The sequence below is a fragment of the Pelobates fuscus genome, chromosome 3 (assembly GCF_036172605.1).
Source record: "Pelobates fuscus isolate aPelFus1 chromosome 3, aPelFus1.pri, whole genome shotgun sequence".
Lineage (NCBI taxonomy): Eukaryota > Metazoa > Chordata > Amphibia > Anura > Pelobatidae > Pelobates > Pelobates fuscus.
The window spans coordinates 338,231,409-338,253,850 of record NC_086319.1 but is presented as its reverse complement, the minus strand read 5'-3'; the positions used below and the strand labels follow the sequence as shown (position 1 = coordinate 338,253,850).

General features: G+C 41.7%; 1 protein-coding gene across 3 annotated transcripts in view; it reads left to right on the top strand.

Moving 5' to 3' along the window:
* RAB27A (RAB27A, member RAS oncogene family) overlaps positions 1-22,442 on the top strand; it is an 82,509-nt gene that overhangs the window by 2,802 nt on the left and 57,265 nt on the right. For 2 of the 3 annotated variants that reach the window (XM_063449074.1, XM_063449077.1), the window contains exon 2: positions 21,408-21,522. The exons of the other annotated variant lie outside the window; for it this stretch is intronic. The gene's annotated coding sequence lies outside the window, so the exon portion shown is untranslated. The remainder of the gene's footprint in view (positions 1-21,407; positions 21,523-22,442) is intronic. 3 annotated transcript variants of the gene reach the window in all.

Below are 22,442 nucleotides of genomic sequence, written 5' to 3'. Positions count from 1 at the left end.
AATAATCCATGGTGACTATGGTGCATAGACTGCCCCTTTAAGATCAAATCATTTAAATGAGCAATTTCAAAATTAAGTTAAAATCATGTGCTTTAACATTTTAACATTTTTATTTACTGAAGCCAATTTTCAGTGGCACAAAAATGCTCCAAAACCACGATCGAAAATGTAAATATAATCAAATTTATATATTTGTTTTTCTTCAGAAGACCCCTCCCTGATAATAATGAAATTTTAGATAAAAGCCTGTAGGGATTTACGTGTATATATCATTATATCGTGGCCGAACTAGGGAGGGAGAAGAGTGCAGTTTATTTTAATATTGGAGACACCCTGAGCAAAGGCCATCAATGTAGGGGAATGAAAAAGTAGGGTATTTGTCATTCACTGGCCCTTGGTGTATAGATTTTCTAGTTGGTAGGATTAGTAAAGTAACACATCCGGCCACCATAATCCCTACTTTAACAAGGGGAATTGTCAGCACCACTGGCTAGCCCATTGAGGAAAAACTGTTTTGAGTCATGTGGTGTGATTACTTTTACAATAAGAAAATATTTGACCTATTTAGACTTATATTCACTCTAGAGGGCGCAGTAGGAAACTAGAAACTAAATACATATATGAACGGAGTGCAGAAAGAGATCCTCAGCATATTTTTTTAAAGGGACACTATAGTCACCAGAACAACTACAGCTTATTGAATTTGTTCTGGTGAGCAGAATCATTATCTTCAGGCTTTTTGCAGTAAACACTGTATTTTCAGAGAAAATGCAGTGTTTACATTACAGCCTAGTGATAACTCCATGGCCACTCCTCAGATGGCTACTAGAGGTGCTGCCTAGTGTGCAGTACTGCCATTCAGTATCTCCTCCCTCTGCATGCAGAAACTGAACTTTCCTCATAGAGATGCACTTATTTAATTAATCTCTATGAGGAGAAGCTGATTGGCCAGGGCTGTGTTTGACTTGTGATGGCTCTGCCCCTGACCTGCCTCCTTGATAGTCTCAGCCAATCCTATGGGGAAGCACTGTGATTTGCTCAGACCACCACTTCTGATGATATCAGTAGACAGCAGGCAGGTCAGAGGCAGAAACTGCAGACTTGAGTGCAAGTAAGATTTTACTATATTTAGGGAAATAAGGGGGGCGATGGTGGATTTAACAAATAGTGTCAGGAATACAGCTTTTCGCTTTTTTAAATGTAACAGTACCACAGGCTACTACCACCTATTATTATTCCCTGTGTATTTGGTTACCAAAAGCGTTTAACATACTGATTCAGTGCAGGTGGGGTAGGTTGACCACAATGGATAGACGACTAGGAGTGCACTCTGTAAAAAAGGGGATTCTAAAGGTGACCGTGCAACACAAAAACACTGCATTTTCTTTGAATCTGGTGCCTAGTTTCTCCATAACGGGGAAAAAGGTAACAAGGTCAGATTGACAAGATATTGGCCCTAAATCGGCACTGTCCTGCGGAATCAGGAACTGTAGGGAGTTACGATATAATCTCCTTACACGGTACACCACTTTTAAAATTTTAGTATCCCATTTATCTGTTCAGGGTTTCATTTTTATATTACTGAATTAGCTTATTCCCTGTGAAATACAACTGACAATCCCTAGATACATGATTTATAGCCTGCACTACATGTCTTGTTGGCCAACTGTTGTATTAATTACCGGACCAGGTACTGGACCAGAGAAAGCATGAATATATTTATATCTGTAGACCTTAACACAAGTAGTGATCAACAGTGCTGCTGGAATTTGTATAAAGTGTTTACTTTTGCAATTGTTGCCAGACTGGCAAAGCTTTCCTGGGTGAATATTACTTCATCGCATTTTCAGCCAGCAGTATAAAAATGCTGACCTGTAGCATGCAGCATCATATACTAACACGATTCACTAATTAAACTAATTCCCAAAGGCACTGCCTTAATTAAGTAGTAATATTTTTCTGCTGTATACAAATTCTACATAATAAAATGCAGCTCTTTTTGTGTACTGCCAATCACCCTGAAATAGTTTTTAATGTGTACAGAAAATCCATGTTAGATTTGGCAAGCCTAGCTTTTAGCCCACTTGAGTTCTCCTCTGGCCGGCTCTATGAGTAGGCCAGACCGGTGCTAGGCTCAGCAGGATGTCACAAAAAGCAGTCCAGTGCTATTGACACATGTGTATAATTTGGTTTTCCTGTGCTACATGACTTTCAACACTCTACGTAGTTAAAACTGCATCTTAGCCATTTGCATTAAGAAATACAAATGTTGGGACATTAATTACATTATGAAACAGACTGCAAGGTGTTTGGCTTTGTCAGTTCTCTTTCTTAACAGAAACACTCAATGTTCCATTTTTTTGTAGCAGAAATAAAAAATAATCCTATATAAATAAAATGTGCATCATGTATGACAATCATGGGTAAAATGTATATAAAAGGGGCTCTCCAAACAATGCGCCCATTATATCCTATTGTGGTTACGTTTCAGTGCTTATTAGAGGTCCAATTGTTTGTATGGAAAACAAGCAATGGACGTCACTATCTTACTACCTGTACTGTGGTTACCCTCTATATATTATGATTTTTTTTGTGATGACTTGAGCACGCTTCTCATGCTTTTGCTGTTAAATGCAGACCTTTTAGCACCTGTTGTAGAGGAGGATTTTTGGTGAGGCTAATTTACCATTAAAATTGAAAACAATGGCGGGATCTCTCACTGGGAATAAATACCGCCACAGGTCTTCAATTAAAGAGGCTCTGTCACTTTTATGGGTGTTTGCATGGTTTGCAAAGTCCTCAGATGCCGGGTGGCCTGTGGGTGCAGTGAAGGGGAGATGTACTTACCGGATGCTATCCCACTCAGGCGCCGTCATCCTTTTTCTTCAGTTCCTGGTGCTTCATCCGCGTGTGAGATGTCTATGGAGGATTCAGCGAGACCGCGGGAGTCTCTATGGATGTTGTCTCGCATTGAGCGAGACCATGCCTTTTTCCCACAGCTGTCACTATAATGGCTGGGGGAATGACAAATCTTAACAGTGGTAGCTCCACTTTTTGTCAAGTTTTCTCAAACAAAGGAAATATATACAAGACAAAGTAGTCCCTATTTCAGTTAAATTCCAAAACTGTCTTTATGAGTATTTATGAACTCCATAGGGACACTATAGCAGTTTTGGTATATAGAACATGCCCCTGCAGCCTCACTGCTCAATCCTCTGCCATTTAGGAGTTAAATCCCTTTGTTTATGAACCCTAGTCACACCTCCCTGCATGTGACTTGCACAGCCTTCCATAAACACTTCCTGTAAAGAGAGCCCTATTTAGGCTTTCTTTATTGCAAGTTCTGTTTAATTAAGATTTTCTTATCCCCTGCTATGTTAATAGCTTGCTAGACCCTGCAAGAGCCTCCTGTATGTGATTTAAAGTTCAATTTAGAGATTGAGATACAATATTTAAGGTAAATTACATCTGTTTGATAGTGAAACCAGTTTTTTTTTCATGCAGGCTCTGTCAATTATAGCAAGGGGAGGTGTGGCTAGTGCTGCATAAACAGATACAAAGTGATTTAAAGGGACACTATAGTCACCTGAACAACTACAGCTTAATGTAGTTGTTCAGGTATTATCTATAGCTCCCTGCAGGCAATCTAATGTAAACACTGTATTTTCAGAGAAAATACAGTGTTTACATTGATTGATAGGAATACCTCCAGTGGCCGTCACTCAGACGGCCACTAGAGGGACTTCCTATCACGCAAGGCCCTAAAAAGGCCCTGTACACGTCAGACGTATTAAAATACGTCTGATGTGTTCAGGAGAGAGAAGGCACTGTGTGCGCGCCTTCTCTCTCCAGCCTGTCAGTGGAGGAGGGGGGCGGGCAAAGACCGCGAGCTGAGCTGTCACTGCGTGGTAGTGCGTTCAGCACTTCAGAGGGCGGCATGAATGCCGCCCTCTGAAGTATGTGCGCATGTGCGGCGAAGCCACGCATGCGCACAAGGGAGCAATGATGCTTCCAAATGGAAGCGTCTGATTGCTCCCTGCTCGCGCCCGCCTATTTCGTCATTTTGACGAAATAGGGGGCGCGTGTTCACGAGGCTCCCGGCGCTGGAACGAGGTGAGTAAAATCACCTCCCTGGAGAGTCCCTTTAACTCCTAAATGACAGTGAATTGAGCAGTGAAATTGCAGGGGAATGATCTATACACTAAAACTGCTTTATTTAGCTAAAGTAATTTAGGTGACTATAGTGTTCCTTTAATGTTAAATTGCTTTATTCCACAATAGCCACAACAGCAAGGTTAATGATGGAGTGCAGTAATGAAAATGCCTAACATATTTTGTTCCTGGGACATTTCTTACGATTATGACAAAACAATTCAGCTATTTTGACGTTACATTTTTCATTTACTTTGAATTCCCGACCATTTACATTTTGCTGCATAACTCTGTACTTTTCAAGCTTCTTGGAAAACGTTTTCAAACACCGGAAAGGCTAACCTCCCAGTTCATTAAAACCACAATAAGCTGTAGTGGTTATGGTGCTTTTAGTATCACTTTAATATTGTTGGAATTGAGCAGATTCATTCCTAAAAACAAATCAGAATAATTAATAAAACTTTTAGTGCAGTTTTTAGTTCTGTTTTAAATAAAGCCCAAAATGTGTTATGATAACACGACTTCCTTAAATAGCGTGTGTGAAATGATAATGGCTATGTGTACACTGTTTTTGCAACATTTTGTTCTTGCAAAAGAGAAGCTTTAGGGCAAATAAATGTGTGTTCTCCTTTAGTGCTTTACATCAGCTGTCTGTTCACTCACCCACAAACCACTTTACATTGTTTCTCATATGTTTGCAATTCAAGCTCATTATTATTAAACTTATTACTCCATAAAGAACCAAACATTCTATTGTTACCACAATAGATTGAGAAAGATAAACTAATTATACAGCTTTTATATGATTTTCTGAAAGGTGTGATACACACAAACACACACATACACTGATCAGCAACAGCACTAAAACCAGTTGAATTGAATAACATGGATTATATCGTTACAATGGCACCTGTCAATGGGTTCTTGCATTCCATGTATGGGAAGCAGGAAACATGGGCAAGCAAAAAGATCTGAGTGACATTGATGAGGGCGAAATAGTGATGGCTAGACGACTGAAGGTATACCAAAGCTTGTTGGTTTGGTATATTACATATATCGATATTAATATGATTGAGTTAGTTCTGACTTTTTGTAGGTCTTCCTGGACTTTAGATATTGAAGGGCAGGGATGGCCAACAGGTAGGCCCCCTCTGGCTGTTTTTATAGACCCCTTTGGAGATTTGCTAATACATCTCTTTTACACAAACCAGAATGTTCGAAATAAACTATCTTGGGTAACAACTGGACATTTGATTACAAACTATGCTCATACAACGTGTAGGCCAGCCCTTACTTCTAAGTAGCAGATATTTGGCTATAACAAGGTTATTTTGCTCCGACTATGACATTAAACCAGTCTGTGGAATACTTTAACCGTTGTAACAGGACCTATAGAGTTAAAGGGATACTATAGTGCCAATAATAAAAAGCTGTATTCTTGGCACTCGCGTTTCCGCTGCCTCCCCCTTCCTCTCCCCCCACCCCTTTTTTAAAATAAATGATTTAAAACCCTTTATTTACTTACCCTATTCCAGCACTGGGTTGATGCTCCGCCCCCTTTGATGTCTCGTGACAAACTAATGCTTTCCTATGAGGAAAAGTCTGACGCTGGTTGTCCTTATGCAGAGGGTGTGTACGTCCAGCATCAGATACCGGACCAAAGGTCCATTTGGATCTAGGAAGTGCCTCCATTGGCCATCTGGTAGACAGCGACTGGAGGCAGACTTAGTGCTGCAATGTAAACATGGCAGTTTCTCTGGAACGGAAAGGTTCAACACTGCAGCACTAAGTGCAATAGGGACACTGTACCCAGACCACCTAAATGAGCTGAAGTGGTCTCGGTGCCTTTAGTGTTCCTTTAAAGCTGTACTCTCATTGCATCCCGTGTTTGATCGTCCACATATAATATTGCATATGCACAAGAAGATGCTATTGACACACTTTGTACAAAAACATTTCTGTTTCCAAAAGTTGTCACTGGCAGGATTTCTGGTAAAGGCTGATAGAATATGGCACAATGTGGTGGTGAATGCTCTGCAAATTGCTGCAGTATCCCTACAGTACTTTGTATCGTATAGATCTTTTAAATGATAAAATTCTTATCTTTATGAAAAAGGACAGAATGGAACCTGTCAAAATCTGATAATGTGCAGTAGTGGTAGACTTATGCATCATCAGTACAATTTGTTCAACCCTTGGGTCCCAGGCTCGAATCCCGGCAGGGTTGAGGTAACATCCCCAGGAGGTACTTGAATACCAGAGTAATCTGAATGTGCCTTTCCTGGTTAAATACTTTGTTAGTATTAATATTTTCCCTATAACAGGGAACTTTATGCACTTGATAAACTTTAACGCTGGCTTTGAATGGAGTGTGTGGTTGTTTGCATCTCAAAAGGAAAGTGTTTTATACAAAGTATTCATCTCCCACAAAATCTGAAACGCAACCCACTTCAGAGGGCAACATCAAAGATGGAATATGACGCATTGAAATGAATAGATTGGTTATATAAAATGTTAATCCGTTTTACAGCACCACATCTGCCCTGAAACTCAAACCATGTTTTAAAGTGCACCTGTTATGCAAAAATCACTGTGGCAATTTGCAAGGTTTATTGTATACATTGTCATGTTCAGTTGCTTAAAAATCTGTACCTGGAGTGAGCTTAGTGCTTCTTGTACAGAAAAGGATCTCGCACTCTGTTTTGGGGATGCATATATATGAGCGGTTTCCAGTGTGCCTTTAGTGCTGCAGGTAAATGAGTGGATTACAAAGTGTGGTTTGGACTGCATGTATGTGGGGTGATGCCACAGTGCACTTAGGACTGCATGTACTATAGGGGATCCGAGAGCATGTTTAGGACTGCATCTATATGAGGAAACATAGAATGTGACGGCAGATAAGAACAATTCGGCCCATCTAGTCTGCCCAATTTTCTAAATAATTTAATTAGTCCCTAGCCTTATCTTATAGCTAGGATAGCCTTATGCCTATCCCACGCATGCTTAAACTTCCTCACTGTGTTAACCTCTACCGCTTCAGCTGGAAGGCTATTCCATGCATCCACTACCCTCTCAGTGAAGTAATACTTCCTGATATTATTTTTAAACCTTTGCCCCCTCTAATTTAAGACTAATTTATGTCCTCTTGTTGTGGTCGTTTTTCTTCTTTTAAATATAGTCTCCTCCTTTACTGTGTTGTTTCCCTTTATGTATTTAGCTCTAGGACATGGGCGTCCAACCTTGTGGCTTCCCCGGGTCACATTGAGCAAATAGGAGTTGCCTTTGTCTCCACCTAAAATATACAGTATATAAGATAATTCATTATTATAATAAAACTTCAAAAGCCCTTTTTCTTAATTTTAAAATTCCATTAGTTTTGTAGATAACTCCCTTATTGGTTTTATTTAAGTGGCGTTGCCATATTTATGGATATCAAATTAGGGAGCGATCTACTAAACACATACACATGTATATACACATAACCAGAGATGCACACACATATAATCATATAACTATACACATAATCCGAGACATACACAATCACAGATCCAAACACATACAGACATGATTACTGGCATACACACACATTTAGTCATTAAGAGGTCCACCCAGGCTCCCTAAATTGCTCTGGTGGCCAGGGGGTGCTGCTGTGATGGGATCTCTGTGCTCTTCCTGCACTGGTGCCTTGCGTACCCAGTAGTGGTGCCAGGATAACGTCGGCTGCTGGCTCAATGCAGGGCGAGTGAGAGAGGGAGCTGTGCAGAAAGAGCACAATAAGTAATGGGCTTCCTGCCTCCATAGCCGGACTGCAACTGGGCCGCATTTCTAGCAGTTCAGGGCCGTGGGTTAGACACACTTGCTCTAGGTCACAGGGATAGGCAACCTTCAGCACTCCAGATGTTGTAGACTACATCCCCCATAATGCTCTTACACCCATAATGCTGGCAAAACATCATGGGAGGTGTAGTCCAAAACATCTGAAGTGCCGAAGGTTGCCTATGCCTGGGAGATAATTCTCCAACAACTTGCAAACCTCATTATTAAAGGAACACTATAGCATTAGGAATGAAAACATGTATTCCAAACCCTAACTATTTGGTGTCCGCCCCCTCCCCCTGTGAGGTGAATTTGAATTATATTTACCTTTTATGGATACAACCTAAGGAACATGCACCTAAACTGCTTTATTGAGATGAAGTGGTCTTTGTTTTATGCTTAAAATATAACCCAAGTTTACTGGCCAGTTGGATCTGTTTACACGAATAGTGGTTATGCAGGCTGCTACTAGGAGGAAGAAAATTGGTATTTTCTTTTCCTTTCTTTTTCATTTTTTTTTTTATACATCTACATCAACAATTTTATTAAAGACACGGAGGCTCATATTATGCATAACTCTTTCTTTATTTCCTCAGCAGCAAAGATAGAGGAATATACATATTATCAAAATGAAAGAAATAAACTGTATAGGTACACAGGCAACCAATCACATAACAGAGGAAGTGAATATATAAGGCCTGTGTCTCCCACAACCCCCCTCTTTCTTTGCTGCTTGCTCAGACAGCTAAGTATTTTGCTCCTGTAAATGGTTTTTTTCTGGTATTATTGTTTATTGTTTATTATTATTGTTTTGTTTATTGTTGCCTTTATTTGTGAAGCTGTTTTTTCTGTATTTTATACCTGTCTCACGTTGGTGTGCTCGTTGGTGTGCCCTGGGTTTCCCTCTCGGCTATTTGTTTTTCCCCTGCGCTCTCCCTGCGGGTGCCGCGCGGGACCCGGTGCTGTCTCCTAGCCGCAGCTGTTCCATCTGCCGCGGCTGTGTGTTGCTCCCCTGTCTTCTCCTCGATCGCGGGCTGCCCGCGCGGATAGGGTGCACGCACCCCTTCCCCCGCAGGGAGTCAGTCCGCGATCGATCTCCTGCACGTGCGGTGGCCATTTTGGGCGGTCCTTTCAGGCTGATCGGTCACTCACTCTGCTGCCGTGCAGTTTGGCTTTTGGTCTCTGGGTCCCCTGGGTGCACCACCGTTCAGGTCCTCTTTTTCATTGTGCTTTCTGTGGGTTAATCAACCCTTCCACTTTTGCTCATTTAAAAATATATATTTCTTAGTTTTAATTACTTAGACCTGCTACTTTGTCAGTATGCAGGATAGGGAGGAAGGGCCTGAAGGCCCCACTAGTGATTTTAATATTGACAATCCTGAGGGGGCTATGGCCTCCCAAGAATTTCAGGCCCTGCTGGATGCCACTATGGCATCTTCCTTGCAAAAGGCTTTTGCTTCAGTTATGGGTGCTGTATCTTCCTCCTTCTCTCAGTCCCTGCATTCCATGCTTATGCCCTCACTAGCGACCCCTGCCCTCCTGGGTGAGGGGACCCCTTCTTCTGCCCAGACTGTGCCTGGTGCCCGTAAGGTAAAGGCGAAGTCTAAACACGTCGACTCCCACTCCTCGATGCAGGTTTTAACTGCTATGACAGACACGCTGGAGGTGGTCACAGAAAGCGCGCATCCCACGCGCAAAAGAGCCCCTGGCCGGGTTAAAAGGGCTAGATTATGGAAAAGGGCTAGAGCCCTGGATGATGGGCGAGGATCTACCCCTTCCGGGTGTAACCCCTTCTGGATTCTCTGCCACTACCCGAGGTCATGTTCAGGTCCCCACTGGGGACCCTGACGACCTTCGCCATCCCCGGTCAGCATAATGGGTCCCTCCGGACCATATCGCCCAATATGTGGCTAGATGCATGCGTAACCCCCTGTCCAAGGAGGGTCGCAACAAGTTGCGTGCCGAATGCCCCAGGCCCTCCCTCCCGGGCTCGGCCTGCAAGACTCCTGACATTGACCCCCAGATTGCCCAGTTCCTGAACGAGTCTGGCTGGAAGCCCAAAAAAGGGCTGGACTACTCCCTTAAGGGATGCCAGGACAAAATCTTGGATACCCTGGGCCCTTTGTCGAAGCTGCACGAGCTTCTGGATGCCGCTAGAGCTGGTGATTCCGTTTTGGATATTGATGTGGCCATCAACGGGCTATCTGCCTTTTGGGGAACGCGAATACCGCTATGTCCTCAGAGAGACGTAAGACGATTCTCCTTAAGATCGACCCTAAATTGGCTGCCATGACAGTGGCGGAACCAGGTCCATCCGACGAGAGGATGTTATTCGGTACTTCCTTCGTAAAAGACCTGGGTTCGTATGTTAAGACCTTTAAGGCCATAGACAAAGCCCAGGCGAACATGAAGCGCCCAAGGTTTTCGGAGGGGCCGGGCGTAGCAGGAACCGTCCACCCGGCTGCGGTTTCCGAGGCTCGTTCCGTGCTGCCAGAGGTTCTTTTTTCCTTCCCGAGGATTTCAAGATCCAAGGACACCTCCCTTCTTCCCAGCCAGAGGGAGATCTTGGGGCTCCAGATACCACGGCGGTGCCACTTTGGGCAGACGTCCTTAAGGTGAATACCCTTTTTTCCCCTCTCGCTCATGTACGGGTGGCGGGGAGGCTGGCCTTATTCTACCAGGGGTGGACAAATATAACTTCAGATGCTTGGGTTCTGCAATGTGTAAAGGGTTATAACCTGGAGTTCGTTTCTCTGCCTGTCCAATTTTCCACCCCCAGGGAGTTATCCCTCCTGCCGGATCAGGACGAAATGATTTCCGCGGAAGTAGAGGAGATGTTCGCGAAAGGTGCCATAGAAGAGTTGCCGTTTGCCACTCCGGGCTTCACGAGCAATTTTTTCCTAGTGCCAAAGAAAGGGGACAGGGTCCGCCCAGTGATAAATCTCCGTCCTCGCAACGCGTTCCTCCGCTATCAACATTTTCAGATGGAAGGCATACATTGCCTCAGAGACCTCCTTCGGCAATCGGATTGGTTGGCCAAGTTGGATCTGAAGGACGCGTATTTTACGGTTCCCATCGCGGTGGAATACAGGGATTACCTCCACTTCACCTGGCACGGGAGGCGATGACGCTTTACCTGCCTGCCGTTCGGTCTCTCCTCGGCTCCGTGGTGCTTCACCAAGATCATGAAGCCAGTGGTGACATTACTCCGCACCCGTGGGGTACGCCTGATTATTTATCTAGACGACATTTTAATCATGTCCCAATCCAGGGACCATCTACTGTTACATTTGGATTGGACGATCAACCTACTTCAGAACTTGGGTTTCCTGATCAACTGGGACAAGTCGGTCATGATCCCTGCACAATCGATGGAATTCTTGGGTTTCCAGGTGGATTCCATCAGACAATTCCTATACCTACCGGATTCCAAGATGAAGACCATCCAAAAAGAACTCCGACGAGCTCTTCGAGTACCGGATATGTCCATCAGACAGCTAGCAAGAATTATCAGCCTTCTTGCAGCCTCCATTCAAGCGATATTCCCGGGCCTACTACATTACCGTGCCCTCCAACGGCTCAAAGGTTCGCACCTCCGTTCGGGTCATTCCTACGAATCCTGGATACGGCTGGACGAGGAATCCAGGGACGAACTAGTGTGGTGGTTGGCTCACATGGAGGCCTGGAACGGAAGGGCCATTTCGGTTTGATCCCGGATATAGTAATAGAGTCCGATGCCAGCTTACACGGCTGGGGTGCTCGTTGTGGCGACGTTTCCACAGGAGGCATATGGTCCAAAATAGAGAGGTCCTTACACATTTAAGAGACTCGGGAGATTGGCACTTGCACGTTTCGGTATTCCAAAGTCTGGACAGACTGTGGGGACGGTTCGAGATTGATCTGTTCGCATCACGCCTGAACACTCAACTACCGGAGTTTTACAGTTGGAGGCCGGACCCGGCAGCGGTGGCGACGGACGCTTTTCTCCAAGAGTGGCCGTCGGGCCGCCTGTATGCCTTTCCCCCATTCAACATGATTGCTCGCACAATCTCGAAGTTGGTCCGTCACGATTGTTGCCTGACGCGGATCACCCCTCTGTGGAGATCCCGACCTTGGTTCCCACGCCTGATGGAGTTGTCGATAGACTACCCCCGGCTGATCCCGAGCTTCCAGGACCACCTACTGGATCCGGATGGGAACTCACACGGGCTGGTGTTACTACATCAATAACCTCTGGTAGCGTGGCTCCTTTCAGGGGAACCTTTGTTGTCCCGAATGTTCCACGAACAACTCTCCTGCTCCTCGATAACGCCTGGGCTCCAGGTACGAGATCAGCTTACCGTGCTTCATGGAATTAATGGTCTAGTTGGTGCATGGAACGGGCAATGCATCCCGTATCTGCCCCTCTCCATCTGATCCTGGAGTTCCTCACGCTCCTGTTTGATTCGGGCAAGGCGTACCGCATTATCAACCTTTTCCGCTCAGCTATTTCAGCCGGACATAATGGTTTGGATGGTTCACCCGTAGGCAGACACCCTTTCGTGTGTTGCCTTCTCAAGGGTATTCGCCTCGCTCGCCCACCTAGGGCTCGTTTCTTTGGGACGTTAACGGGATGTTGCAGTTCCTATCGTCATGGTACCCTAACCAAGGACTGACTCTCAAGCAATTGTCATCCAAACTAGTAATGTTACTTTGTTTTGGTTTCGTGTAAAAGGGTTTCCGACGTCAGGGCCCTTGATTGGGACGCCATTGTTTTCACTCCTGAAGGTGTGACTTTCAACATTTCCAGGAGGACTAAGTAAGCATCCAAATCGTTCGTGTACCCCAGATTCCCGGGGTGTCCAGCACTCGGTCCAGTGGATTGTCTAAAGGCTTATCTGGAAGCTACACAGTCTCTTCGCTCGTCAGATCTATGTCCCTTATTCATTTATTTAAGAACGCCTCACCGGCCTGTTTCGACACCAACTCTGGCACTTTGGGTGCGTTGGCTTTTATCTTCTACCTCTATCTTTACACCTCATTCTGTGCGAGGTGCTATGGCTTCGAAAGCATCTGCAGTCGGCTGTCGTCTAGAGGACATCATGCGAGCAGTGGATTGGTCTCGGGAATCGACCTTCCGTAATTTCTATTTTAGACCAATTGAACACATCACATCTCAGGTGATAGCGCAGCTTTAAACTTGCATAATATGAGCCTCCGTGTCTTTAATAAAATTCCCAGATTTTACTATTAACATGATGTAAAGTCATGATTTTTTTAAAGACACGGAGGCGAGTATTATTCCCTCCCACCCTCCCGGTGTGGGGTATAGGGGTGAGATGCATTTGGACTATTCAGGTATGTTGAGATTTGGTCTGCCTTATGTGAATTACGTATGCTATTTATACAATTTTTATTAATTATATTTTTTATATTTTTCAGATTTCAGTTTTCCTATGAATAACCGACCGTTTTGCTTGGTAAGTCCACAGTTTGGAGTTTGGTTATTACCATATTTCTCTCTCTTTTTTAGCTTGAAGTCATCAAATTGTTCCCGTTTCCTGTTATGGCCAAGTGGTATATCGTTCATCTTACCTGGTCTTCGGTTTTCGCAAGAAAGAGGGGGATTGTGGGAGACACAGGCCTTATATATTCACTTCCTCTGTTATGTGATTGGTTGCCTGTGTACCTATACATTTTTTTTTCTTTCATTTTGATAATATGTATATTCCTCTATCTTTGCTGCTGAGGAAATAAAGAAAGAGTTATGCATAATACTCGCCTCCGTGTCTTTAAAAAAAATCAGGACTTTACGTCATGTTAATAGTAAAATCTGGGAATTATTTTCTGCTTGTAAAATCAGAATGTTCTGCAAGACTTTATAAACTGCCAAAACCGGATTAGCTATTTTGGACTAAAACTTGCAGCTACCTAATTCATTCTTCCCAATTCCCATTTTATTGAGTATAAATATAGGGTCCAACATCAAGACTATGAGCTTGTTTGAGCAGGGTCCTCATCTACCTCTTGTTCCTCTATCATATTGGAACTGTCTAATTTATTGTTAAATCTTCCCCCATTCAAAATATTGTAATGTGCTGTGGAATAAGTTGGCGCTATATAGATACCAATAATAATAAAAATAATAATCAGGTTACTTTTTACGAAAGTTTACCTTAAAGGGAATTTGTAGGGAATTCTAAGTTCTTGACTATGATTCCTAATTGGAAAAATTATATTCAATTCTATTTTGGCCTAAAACCTGAAATCCCCATCAATTCATGCTGTGAAGGACCCATTGGATCTGAAAGCTCAAATGCTTTGCGGTCCAACGCGTCATTCGCAGCAAGCTAAATACTTATAAAATGTGAACCAATATTTGGTATTTACTTAATAAAGAAACATCTTGTGTTGGCATGCTGGGTAAATATGCACTTGCCAAATGCACACAAGTGCAGTGACGTAGTGGTCCAGAATGGTAGAACGGTAGATATTCTGCATACGGATTAAACATTAAGAAATACCTACTAGAATTTGCAAAGAGTGCCATCAATTTTTATCCTACTTGACTTTTGATATTGGTGTGAAGAATATGGAAATATACCAGATTCTAATAAGAGATGTGGTCGGTTCCATAAGTTAATGCTAAAGCACATTGAGCCTTATTACTTATTACTATTAATTAAATGGTATAATTATTTTTGTGGGGAATATTTTTTTGTTTCCAGTAAATCCATAGCTCAGACAAGGTGCATATTAATGAGCAGTTTTAAAGATGTTCTAAAAAAGAATTGGTTGGCAAAGTATCATGGGAGTTGTAGTCCTAGAAGAGCTGGTAGGCGTAAATCCTGGCCACCGATATCTTATTGCAAATGATTAATACAGCATTCCAGCTGTTTGCTCACAGGCAAAGGCTTTTTTGCATTACTCGCCTCGGTCAGTTGCTTAAATATTAACAAATCAGATGTTCTAATCAGCTTTGCAAAATGAGTTAAAGACCCAGAGCTTTATCAATTCAAACCGCGTGTGACGTAACAGGATGCTGTGGTGCAGAACTACAGCCTTGTGCTTGACTTCCCATAGATAAAACTTAGCGGCTGCCATCAAGTGATCTGAAGTGCTTGTCATTATTGTAACTGACTTTCTGGGTTTTGGGGGATGGAGGGCATGTCAAAACACTTTGTTAGCTGGGTAAGGATTATAGCTGTATTCTGTCACTGGTCACTTCAAAGAATTATGTTAACTTGTTTTATTTACAGGGGCACAAAATACTCCCTTGCGTTTGAAATACTTTGTAGTCTATTCGGTGTGTGTTTTCAGATAGTGAGTACCACAGTGGTTTGAAATATTGAATACAATTGTATATGCAGTTGTGTGCAAGAGGACTTTTAGGTTTCTAAGAAAAATATGTTTTATATATTGTATATGTATATGAAAACAAATCATGCAAATCATCCCATTGTACAGCGCTACGGAATCTGATGGCGCTATATAAATAATAAAATAATAATAATAATAAAAAAACAAAAAACAAAAACTAAACATGAAAGTAAAAAAGTAAACCCATAGATGCCTTAATACAATTAAATATACAAAAAACATGTTGGGGTTTTAGGGGATTCTGTAAACCGTGAATTGATCTGAACTGTAAAAATGAATTGCAAAATTTAAGCCAAGGTAGCGGCACTTTATACATTGTATAATTAAGCTGCTTGTCCAACTTTGCCCTTGTGTTCTCTCTAAATTTCTCAGGTTGGTTTTCAGTTTACTGTTTAGTGAATAAACTGTCTTATATTCTGTCTCCTTTAGAATGTTGCGCATGTGCAGTCAGATAATTGGGCCTCTAACAGTCAATTGTATTGAACTGAAAACCAAACTGTGAAATTCTGAGAGCAATAGTTAAAGGGTTACTTTAACCCTCGAGAGCTGGGGGGACAGTTTGGTCACTATCGACGATGTCATCCTGCTCCTATCGCGCTAAAACCTGTAAAAAAAAAAAAACGTTTGTTGACTTCCCTGGAATCCAGCATCGGAGAAGCCCAACATATATGCATGCTCTGGGCTGGCAAGAGAATGGAGGGAGGTAGGTTTTTAAAAACAAAAACACACAATGGAACAAAGTTCTGGGCTGTCAATGTCACATGTGCCCAGGATGCAACTTACCCCGGCACACAAATGGTAATTACTCTGGAATAATTACAAGTGCTAATTACTCAGATAGGAACACCGCACATCGAGACTCTTACCACCATGACTTCTTAAAAAAGCAGAAGTGGTCATGGTGGTTGGAGTAATCCTTTAAAGATCTTCTTGTGCTTAATGTTTGTATTGAATTGGTCATCCACGTGTTATGTCCATGGGATAAATCTCATAGACGTAACACCTTCTACAAAAAAGTAGCTACACAAATGAATCTAGTTCTGTAGCAGAAGGAAAAAAAAATCCTCAATAGTTGCAGTTATCGAATTTCTGTTATTTAGATGATGCACTCTGTGTGCAATTCTTCAATCTGTTTCTTGTATTTGTGATACATATTTGGTGGTAGAAACTCACACCATATATTTTATGTAATCCTTCTTGCTTAAACAGCTTTACATCTTGTATTGCCATCAGTTTGTGTCTATCTTTTTGAAAAAAAAAACAGAAGTAGATTATGTACACACTTTATTTTATTTATTAATGCAATGCTGCATATTTATATTATTTTACTAATGTTAGGCGGCTGGCTTTAGGAGAACAAATTGTGAGAAATGGTCGTTGTGTGCATTTCACTAAATAAAATATGACGATGTAGATGCCTATTATGTGTTTCTAACTGTTGTAAGTGTTCTTTGCAATTCATGAGGGGTATTTGTATATTCAGGGGCCCAGGACTAAATTTCTGTACCAGTCCGGCTCTGCCTTTATCCAATATGTGTAGAGGAGTCAATAGTGTGAACTTGTGGGCGTCTGGTTGCCCAGCCAGTTATTTCCTCCATATCTTGTACTGTTGGCATATGTGGGGTTAATGAGGGGTTTAAAACGTCACTTGATGATCTCAAATTATCGTCACTTATAAACAGCAGGTTAAAGGGTAATATACCCCTACACCCAGTGTACAGTTTAGAGTTGGTTAGGGATAGGGCGGCCTTTGACCTCTTCCTCCCCTACTCTGCCCGCAATACTCAGTCCTTTTCCATCAGTTATGCCAAATCGGTGTCCGGGTTGGAACCTCCAGCAGGACTTGTGCTGTTGCTTTATATTTGTGGAGAAATGCGTAATCCCCGCGTGAACCTCTAGATATGTTTCTTCTATAAACTTGTCTTTCAATGAAATATATTGCTGTAACGTAAAGTGACACTGACACCCCTCCCCCTCAACACCCCTTCAACACTCATATTGACTGTGTTGGGATCCAACCCAGTCCAAAGACATAAACTGAGACAAATTAGGGTCTAAAGATTTTCTAAGCCATGCCCCAGTATTAACAATGTATCAGGAAGATGTAACTTTCTAAATGATCTATTTATACAGAAGCATTCACTTACTTTGAAGACTCCAACACTTGGTCAAATCCCCAGTGCTGGTGTTTCAATTCCTGAAATCCGTAAAATAGAAGAATTAAAGTAGAATTAAAGCTGGTGGATGCATCAAGACATACAGGAAAGCATTCCTAGCTGTGCCAGTTTAATAAGAATAGTACAGACAGGTCATAAATCTACCAGAGTATAATGTAAAGATAACATTTCCAAGAGAAAAGACAGTCACTCAGACGGCCACTAGAGCTGCTTCCTTGGTCAGTGCTGCACAATGTTCAGCGTCTCCAGGCTTTGCATGAAGGCTCTGAACTTTCCCCATAAAGTATTGAGTCAATGCATCTTTATGAAGAGACGCTGATTGGCGCAGCTTGGCATTTTGCTGCACATGCACGATAGCCTCCCAGTGCTTTCCTATGGGAAAGCATTGTATTGGCTGAGATCTCAGCCAAGGGGGTGGAGCCAGCACTGGTGGACCCTGTGTTAGGGGCCAAGCACCTAACTTTTTTTTTTTTTAACACTAGAGGGTCAGTAATACGTGTTCCTGACCCTATGATTTGCTTTAAAATATCTTTGCATTGGCTAGAAGGGGGGATGGAGAAAAATCCTAAGATCTTAGAGTTATCCTGTACTTTATCAATATCGATAAACAACGATTTCCCACTATTAACACGGTAGAAGTGTTTAAAAATAATAACAGCGTTTTTTTCAACAGTCTTTAAAGTAAGCACAACATTTTTCTTTACTGTCTCTCTCTATTTTAAGGTTTCCTCTGGGCGTCCCTTCACGCTTACTAGAAAATGTATGCTTACATAAACACGATTACTTTGATCCAGACGTAGGAAGTATTTGCACAAGGTGCTAAATCCAGCATTGGCACACCACACCTACATTTATTCTGGTAGACAAGGAAAGTGCACAGAGTGGGGACATGGCAGGACTTTTCCCACGCTATTTGCTTGAGCGATCTAAATTAACCCCTCCATCCCCTGAACAGAACCATGTGACTGGAACATTCTAAAATGAATGTATTAATAGGTTACATATTCTGGGAACATTTCCTAAAATATGAATGAATCTTAAAGTGGCATAAACAGTAAAACCTATTGTAAAGGTTATGGTGCTAGCAGGCTGTGAATAGAGTCCCTTTGGTTTTGTCAAACCTTTCCCCCCCCCCCCCCCCCTTTTTCCAAGCAGTATGATAAAAACCAGAGGATTTTCCAGCACCACTCGAAGGGTTAATGGCCGTTTGGCAGTGCCGAAAGACATGCAGCTATTCAGAACTTCCGAAGTGTCATATGATGTTCCAAGCTAAGGGGTTAGGCTTTGGGTGCTTGAAAAAAATCCTCCAGTTTTTGTAAAACCACTTAAGAATTATTTGGAAAAAACAAAAGGGACAGCCCCTGCAAAATAACCAGTCCTTATGGCTGTAGCAGTCATAGTGCCCAGAGCGTTTCTATAAAGGGTTACTCCAAGCAACATGACTGCTCCAGTGTTTTCAGTATGAAATATTTTCAAACTCCACCTCCAGCGACTTTCATTAACCAGAAAGACTTCTAGGCTGGCTAATGTAAATTCTTTTAGGAGGCTCATTCACTTGTGAGAGTGTTCCGTTCCAGTTTGGATCGTTTTGCTTGAATTTTGTTAATTTATTTTGAATTCCTGGCCTTTCCCTCTTGTGTGAATACCATGTTCATTTGCTTGCCAGTTGGCCAGAGTGCTCAGTTTAAAAAAAAAAAAAAAAAAAAATGTCTAAAGCTTTATATCATTCTATTTGCTCTGACCAATAACTTTTAAGGCAGGCGATTACTTTTATGTTCTGAGTATGTGAAATTGAAGCAAATCACGATTTTATTCCTTTTTATTTCTAATTTCTGTGTAATCTACATTTTGAGCACCTTTTTTAATTTCTCCTCCAACCTGTGGCCATGAATTCAGTGAATGGATGCAGTGAGTCAGAAAGCATGCCCTGAGCACATATTCTGACGGTTTCATGCGTCTCCCCCTGACTCACAAGTAAAGAAAGAGGCGAGATAACCCCAATAAACGGGCATTAGTAGGACTGATCTGAGCTGATGCTTGTTCAGGTCGAATTAAGACATCCATTCATTCTTAGTCCCAAGTCTCTTGTAATACAACATCTCCAGTTACATAATTTGTAACGGAGCCCCTTGAATTCACCATTTGGAGCTAAATCTTCAGTACAGTGTGGAAACATTTATGCAGTGGGTGGAAGTTTAAAGGAACTCTATAGTGTTAGGAATACAGCTTTGTGTTCCTAACACTACAGTGTCCCTCTGCCTCCTCCCCCACCGTGGTAATTAAAGGAACACTATAGTCACCTAAATTACTTTAGCTAAATAAAGCAGTTTTAGTGTATAGATCATTCCCCTGCAATTTCACTGCTCAATTCACTGTCATTTAGGAGTTAAATCACTTTGTTTCTGTTTATGCAGCCCTAGCCACACCTCCCCTGGCTATGATTGACAGAGCCTGCATGAAAAAAAAAAACTGGTTTCACTTTCAAACAGATGTAATTTACCTTAAATAATTGTATCTCAATCTCTAAATCGAACTTTAATCACATACAGGAGGCTCTTGCAGGGCCTAGCAAGCTATTAACATAGCAGGGGATAAGAAAATCTTAATTAAACAGAACTTGCAATAAAGAAAGCCTAAATAGGGCTCTCTTTACAGGAAGTGTTTATGGAAGGCTGTGCAAGTCACATGCAGGGAGGTGTGACTAGGGTTCATAAACAAAGGGATTTAACTCCCAAATGGCAGAGGATTGAGCAGTGAGGCTGCAGGGGCATGTTCTATACACCAAAACTGCTTCATTAAGCTAAAGTTGTTCAGGTGACTATAGTGTCCCTTTAAGGGCATTTACCCGATTCCAGCACCAAGGTCCATTGGCATTGGTTCTGTCTCCACTGAGGTCATCACAATTAGGTGTCTTTGTCACTTAGCAACATCCGTTCAATAGAGTTACATTCAGAAACTCTGTATAGTATTCTGGATATGATTTACATTTTCTAGATTCAAGATTAATTTGAACCCTTTGCTTTTTATAGGAAAATAGAAGACGTAGGTTAACTGTCACTGCCCTCTAAACTGTCAATTTGTGTACTAGATCCCTACAGATCAGGCCAAAGAATAATTTACTTTCTCACAACGTCGCTGTGTATATAGCTTAGGTTTAGTTTAGAGGGTTTCGAAAAATGTTAACTAAATTTTAACTAAAAAGATACTTGCGTTTGATGCAGAAACAGAGGCTTTGCAGAATCCGTAGTTAACTCTACAGATAATTGAGTTATGACTTAATTTTCATTTTCTCTATAGCACTGCTGAGATTATTCCACAACGAATGCTATTCAGTGAAGTGAGAATCCAAGACGGATTCAAATTGAATTTCAAAGGCCAAACTTTTTATGTCCAAACTAGCTGAATGGAAAACTTGGATCATTTTTCCACTTTGGCTATTGTAACCTTTTAAATTTAAAATTCACTCTTTGGTTAATAACCCTGTATATGGTCACAGAAAGGCTTATGGTGGGTCATATTCAACTGTCAGCTTTCTAACCTACAAAAAGAACAGGTGAATCACCGTTACAAGCCAAAAAAAACTAGTAGTCATTTTAGAAAACTGCAGATTGGAATGTGTGCGCATGTATTTTTTTTTTTGGGGCACCTAGGGAGAAGCAATTTCATGTTTTGTCATTCGGAATGCATTCCACAGAGGGGAGAAAAAAACATGAATTGCCTTGCTAAGCTTGTGAAAGGAGAATCATTTGATCAGTCATCAAACCACATGACAACCAGCTGAGGAGAATTAGATGGACTTTGTAGCAAGAAAGAATTCTGTGCATTTTCATTATCTGCAATTTCCTGCAAACTCCTAAATCAGATGCTTTATTTGTGATGTATCATTTGCACATCTCTTACTAGGAACAGAGAAGCTCCCATTTCTGCAAAGGACATGTCCTGTGAATACTGACTTGCCTACGGTTTTATGTACTGAAGCCAAGGACCCCAGGAACAGTATCCTCCTTTGTGTACTCAGGTACGATTTACTTATCCCGGTTAGACTAACATTTGTGTGTAGATTTCCTTATGCTTATGTGGACATTTTCTCCTGTTTGTTCTCTAAACGCCGAATTGTACCGCATTGAAAATCAAATGTAAAAATTCAGGTTAAACTGGCCGAGGTGGGACTAGAAGTAGGAATTTTCTAAGTCGGCTATTTTGCCCTAATTTTTGCAATTTGGTTTTCAAATATATGTTTACATCTGAAATTAGAAGAATAAACTGATTGAAAAATAGCATTCATTTGAAAATAAGTTCCTATTAATTAGGACTACCAGATGTGAATGTTTTTGCGAAGTCGTACATTATACCTTATAATACTCATTTTACTTTGTAATTATGAGCTTTATAATATAAATACTATTTTTACTATGATTCGGTGTATTGGGTGCCAACTTAAACTTAAAACTTAACTTAAAATCTGGTTGTTTTTTTTTTGGGGGGGGGGAGGTTGTGGGACATTAGGATCTATAGGGGAAAAAGTGGCTTTTCTTTACAGTAGCTTATTCACAATGTGTGAATTGCTGGGAATTCAAAGTAAAGTTAAAGTGTTAGTCTAGACTAGCCAAGTTGAGGGTAAAAAAACGGAACTATATTTTCAGTTTATTTACCCCCCCCCACCCCTGAATTATGCCGGGGAAGCTTGATACGCCAACTTTCATGACTGATGCATCAAACATATTTTAAGATTTTAGTTTTGTGCACGCAACTTGGCCTGGTTAAAAAGAGTTGTGTGACGTCTCACTGCACCTTTTCAGTTTCCGGTGTTTGCTGTATTAGTGTGCATGCAGAGAGGGCATTTTGTTCTTTATATATGAACTCTCCAAGCACCATAACCACCACAGCTGGGTGTGGTGTTTATGGTGCCAAGAGTGCATGGGCGCCTTTACAGAATAA